Consider the following 9,781-nt stretch of genomic DNA (forward strand, 5'->3'; position numbering starts at 1 on the left):
CCGTGGCTGTTCTTGAATGGCCCAGCCAGAGCCCTGACTTAAACCCAATTGAGCATCTCTGGAGAGACCTGAAAATGGCTGTCCACCAACGTTTACCATCCAACCTGACAGAACTGGAGAGGATCTGCAAGGAGTAATGGCAGAGGATACCCAAATCCAGATGTGAAAAACTTGTTGCATCTTTCCCAAAACGACTCATGGCTGTATTAGATCAAAAGGGTGCTTCTACTAAATACTGAGCAAAGGGCCTGAATACTTATGACCATGTGATATTTCAGTTTTTCTTTTTTAATAAATTTGCAATAATTTCTACATTTCTGTTTTTTTCTGTCAAGATGGGGTGCTGAGTGTACATTACTGAGAAATAAAATGAACTTTTTTGATTTTTGGAAAATGGCTGCAATGAAACAAAGAGTGAAAAATTTAAAGGGGTCTGAATACTTTCCGTACCCACTGTATATGCTACACATGTTTGTTATCTCTATTCATACTGTTTAAGGAATAGTTTGACATTTGCTTTCTAATGAAGAGTTAGCTTGGAAGATCAATACCACTCCCATGTCTGTACGGTAAATATGTAGCCATGGTCACTCAATCTGTCTAAAGATCACTAATGAACAGGTTTTACCTAGTTTGTTTAATTTGTACAAAATTCAAATGTGTGTTATGTATAATTTATCATGTTAATTAGCGATCATCAGAGATGCTAGCTGGTAGATTTCATGACTGTCAGACTGAACCAGGCTAGCTCAGCTAACTAGCTGCTAGTTGTAGCCTTATAATTTAATGACAGATATGCAAGTGATATCAATCTCCTCATCTAACTGTCTGTCAGAAAACGAATATATGCATTTATAGACAGGCACACACACTTATACCAATATGCCATTAGTAACAATCATAAAAATGTATAAATGTTAAGTAAAAACAGATTTCCCGATGCAGAACTCATCAACTTTTCATGACAAGATTTTCCTTCCAGTCAGGGGCTGATGTTTGTACTGTCTAATCTTTATCAAAATATGACTGACAATAAATAATTGGAATTCTGGCTTGTGTCATCATAGCCTGTTTGTTCAGTTGAAACCGCTTAATCTCTGCTTCAATCCGTTTAAACACTTTGGGACCGCAGAAGTGAGCACGTGGGCCTGTTTAGCTGTATCCACACAACAAGCTGCGAGCTGTATGTTTTTTTGACTCGTTAATGGAGACAGTGAATTATTTACTCCTGGAAATGAAAAAAATGAGAATATGTATTTGCAACAGAGGTTATTGAGCAGCAATCTCAGGAATTGAACCACTGCAGAAAGACTTATTTCAAGTTTTTAAATTGAGGAGACCAATCATTTTCCCCACAGCTGTGGCCTGAGTCTCGCTGTTGACTCAGTTTCTCAGTGGAAATTTGCCATATGCTCTGGAGCATCTTGTGAACTACAGTAAATGTCAAGTGTCATTAGCCTTTGTGCATGCTAATGTGTTGTTCATGCTGTCTGAGTAAGCATTAATGATGAGGCATGCCAAAACTCTCCCAAAAGGGGATGTTGCGTTCAGGGGACCTTTTGCATTTTTTAAAACACACTCAAAACAGAACCACTTTATTAATTTAGGTTGAAAGAGAACACATGGTTTCCACAGAGGAAGATGTTGCAGAAAACAAAAAAAGTTCGGCAAAATTGTTGGTTGTGTGTGTGCTGTGTGTGCGTATCCCAACATAGAACTTTAATTACTGGGGTAGAGCGCGACACACCATGAGACAAGATAGCTTGACAAATAATTGCAGGTTCAGGCGCAGAGTGTCTAGCAACTGGCACCACATAGATGTGTCTGCTGTTCTAACTGAGAGAGGAACTTAGTTGCGGACTCGGCATCTTATCACATTTTTAGATGCTGTGAACTGATTAAGACGTTTGCACAAGTAACAATGCACAATGGAAAAGCAAAAGGGGATGGAAAAAATAAATCAAAAGCCACAGAGAGATTATCAGTTATTTCCTAAACAACAAATACACATATGACTGCGGTGGAAATGCCTATAGTGCACTTGGAGATCATGTGCGTCTTGAGCCAAGGCAAGTGGAAAATACGAACTTGAAGATGTCTCATTAGTTGACTTACACAACCAGGTCCCTATCAGTGAGGACGCACTGTATGAACATTGCTTCCTTTGGTCAACCGGTCTTTCTACACCACTTTGTTTCTTGAACGGACGTCGGACTTTCCACTGGCTCAGCACATTGGCAAACAGTTAGACGTGCAGTGGGGGGGGGGGGGGGGGGGGGGGGGGGCTTCCTTCTTTTGAAGAGGAAGAGGAAAAATTGTGTTGCATACTTTAGAGAAAGACTGGTGATCCGGGGTTGATCATGTGTGAGAATTTTCCAATTGCAAATTAATCACAAGTCCTGTTGTTAACCAATTTTGTTGCTTGATTTCCTTTCTATGTCATTTTCTTGGCCTTAGCCTTAGGTTCAGAAGGCTGCTTTAACGTTAGACTCTTGGACCTATTATTCAAGCAGGACAGTAGCTATATCAGTCAGACAAAGTTTATATTAAGGATGGGTCTTGTGCATTGTAATAATAAACCTTTCTTATCTAACACATCATTAGTCTGTCACAATTACTGTAATCACATTTTCCCTAAAGTCCTCAAGAGTCCAAACATTGGTTTACGTCTGCCGGAGGAATCCCCAATTATATGATTAACATTCAAAGTCTGCTGACTGGCAAAACAACTGGAGACACAGACACATGAATTACACCTATGATGCAGGTAAACATATAAGAGAAGATCTAAGTGAGACCTTGTGAAGCAGTCAGACACACAAAGACCCCTTTGAGAGAGAGGTGGTGGTGGTAGGTGCAGTGGTGGTAAGGAGGGATCTATGACGACTGAGCCGTCCTAGGCTTGTGCATGTTTGTGTTTCCAACTACCCCTGGAATTTACTGCAGGCACTGGCGAGGGCAGCCACAGAGAGGTGAATGGCCCACAGGATAAAGACCAGAGTTCTTGGGAAAGGAATGGTGGAGAGAAACAGAAGTTGTAGAAAGGGAAGAGAAAGACAGAGCAAAAGCACAGGCAGGACAGACAGAGTTATTGTAAAAGGCTGGGAGTCAGCAAATAATCGTGAACTGGAAATAGAGACGGTAAAACAAAAGCTGTGTGTGCGTATAGGGCTTATGTGAGTGTGTGTGTGTGTGTGTGTGTGTGTGTGTGTGTACAGGGAAAGAGACAGTGGTCTTACTCAGCCCTGAGCCAGCAGCATTGAGATTATCTGGCCAAGTTTCCACTCACAAACAATAATTCACCTCAAGTGCCCATTGAGGCTAGACTTTGTCAGTACAGCGACCCACCCTGCCCAATATGTGGGTGTGTGCATGGAAGAGTCTGTGTATGGTTATAGTATGCCTTCACCATATAAACGTGTGCGTGAAGTCATAGAAGAGCCATAGCAGCCAAAGTAGGACATGTTTTCCATGGTCTATTTTCCATCAATATCTTCTGTATTAACATTTGGCTTGGCTAACATTGGGCCTGGAAATGTACTTCATTCAGGCTGGTGAACATATACATGTCATAAAATGTAGGGCATATAAATAGTCTTGATTCAGTTACCGCCACTGAGAAACCACCTGAGATTCCACATTTAGACTCATGGAAAACATTGCCATCAGAATCCAACAGAAATGAATGTGGAAAACAAAACATACAAGACAAAAACACTGTAGAATCAAACACTAGCTTTGTGTGCTTCAAGCTCAAAAACAAGTTTGCCAGAAACGTTGTATACATGATGAGAAAATATAACAGTCTAATGTGTTTATATATGATTTATTGATAGAAGGGACAAATTATGAAAGAGAGGAAGCTTGTGTGCTTAAGTGCAGCTAGATGATGAGGGCTAGTTAGCTTTCTGGCAGAGGTGACTTCGGTTAAATTAGTGGCAACATGCAGTAATTAGGAATCGTTTTCACTGTGTTTAGTTGTTCAGTTAGGCGGAGCCCATCAGCCCTATAAATCTGCTGTTCTCTTCCCCCAAAGTCTGAGCAGTGCCACGCGGGACCAGGCAAAACAATTAATGGCAACTTAATTACAGTGCCATATCAGATTTTTGCTTAACCCACAGAATGTGCAGAGAGCAAGAGAAGGGGCACCATAAAAGTGCTTGCTTCCTCAAGCCGATGCAGAGTTTTTGCAATGTCCAAAGCAGAGTGGCATACTGGGCACAGATGGGGCATAGAGGAGTAGCTCCAATGGGAACTCAGTGCCCTTTACACCCCATTTCTTCCCTTTCGCATGTGGGCTTTTCCCCTGGGAAGGAAAGACGGCACAGGGAGGAAGAGAGGAAGGGTTACATACTAGGACCTATGATTCTTGGAGCAAAAGAACCCTAGAGCCCATGTGAGCACACACTCAAGATGGACATATTACACACACATTCTAGCATAGGGAAGAGAACAATTGAACATAATATGTTTGTCTGGATGAGAGAGGGGGAGGTGAAATGTTTAAAGAGAAGCAGTACGTGATGTGAGGGACAAAAATTTTTTCAGAAATATGACTATTTGCTTTCTTGCTGAGAGTTAGATGAGAATACTGGTACCATTCATATATCTGTCTGTTATATAAACTAAATCCAGCAGGCAGTTAGCTTAGCACAATCACTGGAAACAGATGGAAACAGCTAGCCTGGCTAGTTATTTTATGCATTAAACAAACGAGGCAACACATGCCAGCCTAGCTATTTCCCCCTGTTTCCATTGATTGTACTAAGCTACTGCCTAATGGCTGTAGCTTATATAACAGACAGATATGAAATTAAACTAAGCTAACCACCTGCTGGATGCAGCCTTTCCATGGAGAGAAATGACAGTGGTATCTATCTTTCGTATTATTTATAAAACGTATTTCTCAAAATGTTGAACATGTTGCTTTAAATATCCATTCATAATCAGGGCTAGGTATTGATGTTAAGTACTTATCTGAAATGTGTCTGTAGCGTGAAATATCAACAGCTGAACTACTGAAAATTGGTCTTTGATTAGACAGTCAGTTATTTAGTCATTATTTAAGTCAGGAACTGACTTAAATAAATCTTTTGCCAATTTCATTTTATTTAGGTAAAGTTGAGTGGCTGCATGTGTATTGACACCACTGAACATTTGAGAACTGTGGTGCCGTTTCTTAAACAAAAAAATTCTATATTCAAATTTGTTCACATGTTCATAGGGCAATGAGATGGCTCTGTATTAGTGTCAGTACCAAAACTTAGTTACCACACTGGCACCAGTATAGAAAACATTTCAAACAATAGGCCTACTTTGCATTTTACAACCAGTGTGAAACAAGCATTTTTAAGCTTTTAGATGTGAAACAGAATTGAACTGATGCACTCAAAGACAGAAAGGCAAAAAAAAAAAATAAGGAGGATCTGTAAAATGTGAGCAACAACAGACACAGTCCATCCAGGCATCCTTATAGGATTAAAGGATTTTAAGAATTTCGACTGTCTTTTTCATTTCATTGTGCCTAACCAGGCAAATGTGACATGTTGCTCCAGAGGAGATGTAAATGTGGGTAAAATCATAGCCCTGCTTAGTTACCAAGCTATGATCAGCCCCGTGATTACATGCCATGTCCCCATCATCATTACCCCTGGCACACCCCTTACCCTAATTTAGAGGGAGAGGGAGAGGGAGAGGCAGATCCAACATGATCCTACCATAGCAGATGGATATGTCAGATATGCCTGCTTGGGCTTATGGAGATGCTTAGTGGTAAATGTAATGACCTGTGTGGGTTTGTGTGTGTGCGCCTACCCCTCAATCCACTGTTCCAATTACCCTGTGTCTGTCTGGGGTAAACTCAGTCACTTCACTGTGACAGAAAGGCAGGACAGAGCCAGAGCCAGTTACAACTTAGATTATCCATTCCTGATTGAGAGACCAGAGAGAGGGAACTCAGTTTGAGACAGAAAGAACGAAACAACTCTCTTTACTTTGTTGGTTAAAATGACAAATTACCAAGTACTATTGTTGCCAAGATGACAGAGTTGAGGAATTTATTGTAATAGCCCCCTAACAAAAAATCTCCAGGTTACAACCAACTGGAGCATTATCAGCTGTATAGCTAATATGTTAACATATGTGTGAAATTTGATGGTTTCAGCTTTGTGGTTTGAGCGAGGATTACTCGTCTTCAAAGGGCCTACACAAAGGGAGCAAAAAAATCTCCACCCATTCAAGAGCATCAGTTATCATCAGGCTTATAAATTGGATGTCGTGGAAATCGTATATTGGAAACAATTTTCTGCCATAAAATTGAACACTCTAGGCACTGACCTGGTTCACTGCAATTCAGGAAGACACTTTGGTCTACTTAAGTTTAAAAAGAACACAATATGCCCTGCAATTAAATTAAAGAGCACACTGACAAGGTTCAACAAAGCTGTGGTTCAGTTCCATAATGCTGGTCAGGGTGATCGGTCATGTGAAAAAGCACTTGGTCCTTTACCATTTTCCCTTTGCTGTTTGTTAATTACAAACTTCTAGGATTTATTTAGGCAGAGATGACCTTTTACAATAGACCATGTGGTGATCTGGTTGACGTGAAGATTTTCCTCTCGTCCATTCTGAACATAAATGTTTGCCTTTGCTTACTTGCTAGACTGCATAATTCACTCTAAACACATATTCAGTTTGTTTGATGTAACTAAGAAATATTGCCACAAATCTCCTCTCCCTTGTCCTTCAGCCTTCCCCCCTCACAACCTTCAGCTGCTGTCCAGTGGTTAATGGAAACTTTCCTCTCTATTAGCGTGTCATATGAAGGGCAAGGCAGGAGTTTTCTAATGCTCTGTCTGTAGAAAAACACCTATCCCTAGTGTGGTGCATCAGGAGCCTGGAGAAAGGAGGTCATGTTTGTCGAAGCTCTTTTGGTGGGCTTCCTGTTTTGACCTATGGCAATGGTTTGGATGTATGTGTATGTATGAAGTGTGTGTGTATATTCTGCCTGGGGAGGAGGAGTTTGTGCTGTACCCGACATCGGAGCGTGTTCTGAGAAGGCTTTTCCCCCCGTATGCCACCTGTGATATAATGGCTACACCCCATTTCATTAATGAACGACACAATAGACACAAGTAATATCTAAAAATGTTTTTTTTGGAATGGCTCACATTCAGTCACAGAGCACTGAAGTTGAAACACTCTCCATCATCGTACCTCTCCTTGGTATTTGTTAAATGTCGGCTGGTGCAGTCTATCCATTAGCCTTGTCTATGTAAAATTCCACTCAGATCTCCAGTATGTGAGAAACCATAGAAACAGACTGGCCTTTGTTTCTTGTGCTCGGGAAAGTGTCCTGTGAGCTGAACTGAGTAATACTGCTGTGGCAGATGACTGGCCCACTCACACGTTCAGTGTCGAATAAAAAAATGGGTGAAAAATTACATTAATTAAAGGTGTGACATTTCGAGGGGCTGAAGATGATTTTCCATCAAATTGTTCTTTCTGATAAACTCTCTTTGGGTAAAAACGCTTTGTACCAGTCAGAATCAAGAATGTTTTTTTTGCTTATTCGCTTTATGGCCGAGAGTTAGATGGGAAGATTGATACCACTCTCGTGTCTCTATGGTAAATACATATGTAGCTGGAGCCAACAGCCAGTTAGTTTATTAATATATACGTAATACCCCCCTGTACATGTGAGTTGTATTGATCTGATTATGTGATATGTATTCTTCCCAAAATGTTGAACTCTTCCTTTAAGTGTGCACATGTTGCCAAGTTTGACAAGTCGGCAGTTAGATACACTTTTTGGGAAATAGAACTTAGCCTCATTAGAGTGACCAGACAACACGAAGCCTAGTTGGAGTAGTCTGCATATAGCCTAGTTAAGGGCTACCCTACTTTCAGCTCAGCCCAGTTACAAAAACACCCAGAAGAGTCAGTCTCTCCATGAGAACAGAGTCCAAATAAGTAATGGCAACTCTGAGCTAACGCAGGAGCTACCCTCGCCCTCAAATAAAGAGGGAAGATTGGGCAGAGCAGTCACAGGGAGCCAGAACTGGGATGGCATATATATTACATTAATATTTCAGGCATCTATCTGACAAGCATGTCCTCATTGACTTACAGGATCTTACTCAAGGACACCTTGGCAGGACATATGGCTGTTAATGAGCACTGACTGCAGTTGTAGGGAGATTCACTGGCAACTTGAGAGACTTAACTATACTTTTAGTATTATTTAGCTTTAATGGTATGACTAAGATATCAGACTTTTGCCATTATGTGTTAGAAATATTCTGTTAAAACAATTATGTTTTAGTATTTTCAGCTCTCCTTTATTAACAGCGCGTCTAGCTGCTTTCAAGGTCTGGTTGGCAAACATTAGCCAAGACTGTTGATGTGCTCCAGGCTGGAACGAAACATGGGTTCTTTCCAGTTTACTTCCCAATGTCAAACAAGTGCCTCTTGACTGTCAAATGCAGGGGAGCAGTGACTAAATACATTCCCCAGAGCAGTAGCATCGAGGAACTCCTTGCTATAAAAGGGAAAAAAGGACAGAGAGGAGACTCTGGTTAGAGGCTGCAAGTCATCACTAGTGTTATTATTTGGAACTTTATGTTGGATGTGCTGCTAGCAGGCACAGTGCCAGTTTTACTAGATGCTAATTGCTATCATTATGGATAGACTGTTTGCTCAAGGTATAAACTTGGTGTGCTGATGTGAAATGGAAACGATCAACTGATAGCAACATAATAAATGTTAGGGTTTGTTTTAGGAGTTTTAAATCATTATCATGACATTCATTCCCTCCTTTCATATGTCTTATCACCCTCCTGTTGAATCACTGCTCTGCGTCATTTCAATCTTCCCTTGCTCTTGTTTTCTCTCTCACCATCCTAGCTTTCCTTGGTCTCCTTGAGATGTTGTCCCTGCTCTCCGTTTTGTAGGTCATAGCCGAAAGAGATGACCCATCCAGGGTGGTAAAAGTTTCTGGCAGGGTGGTGGCGGCAGTGATGTTAGTGGTGGAAAGGAAGAGCATTGGGAGTGTTGGTTCCGGAACCATGTGGTATTGTACCTGCTCATCGATAATGGATGAGGGTCAGCAATAATGGATGAGGCTGGTGAGTAACCTGAGGAAGCAGTGTGACATGGAGACCTGCTTTCGGCCTTAGCCTCCTTTTCCTCCTCCTCCTTTCCCTGTTGTAAGCCAAGAATCCTTTCTTTCATTGAAAACAAACATGGTGACCCCCGAATAAATCCATATTAGTACTTCAACAAACAAGCTGGTCAGGGATACATTTATGACGGCACACTGTGATAAAGGCAGGGGAGGCCCATGTTTTATGTCATCCGAATTGGACTAAATTTTTTATCCAAAATGTAAGTGGTAGTGCCATAGTGTTTATTAATTCACAATCTGATGTTTATGTATTTATTACTTGTGCACTAAAATAAAAATGTAATGAGAATGTGAAATACTTCACTTGTAGTGATGAACCTACAGAGAATTATCACACAAATCTGCAGCTTTAGCTCATTGTCTATGTTGTCATGTCTTCTGCGGCTTTAGGGTGAGTTTTGTCAAACCTGAGGAAAATAAGCCTGATGATGTCAAAGTAATGTAATGTCAAATCAATGTAAGTCTGGGTGCTCTCTGGCTCTAGAGCAAGGTTTAGTAAAAGACAGACCAGAGAGCTAGATGACAGAGAGTCTCCATATGGTCGAGAGCCGACTTAAAGGTTAGCCTGGTTCCCCAGAAAGGTGACTGGGAATAATC

Source organism: Micropterus dolomieu, linkage group LG16 (assembly GCF_021292245.1).
Source record: "Micropterus dolomieu isolate WLL.071019.BEF.003 ecotype Adirondacks linkage group LG16, ASM2129224v1, whole genome shotgun sequence".
Classification (NCBI taxonomy): Eukaryota; Metazoa; Chordata; class Actinopteri; order Centrarchiformes; family Centrarchidae; genus Micropterus; species Micropterus dolomieu.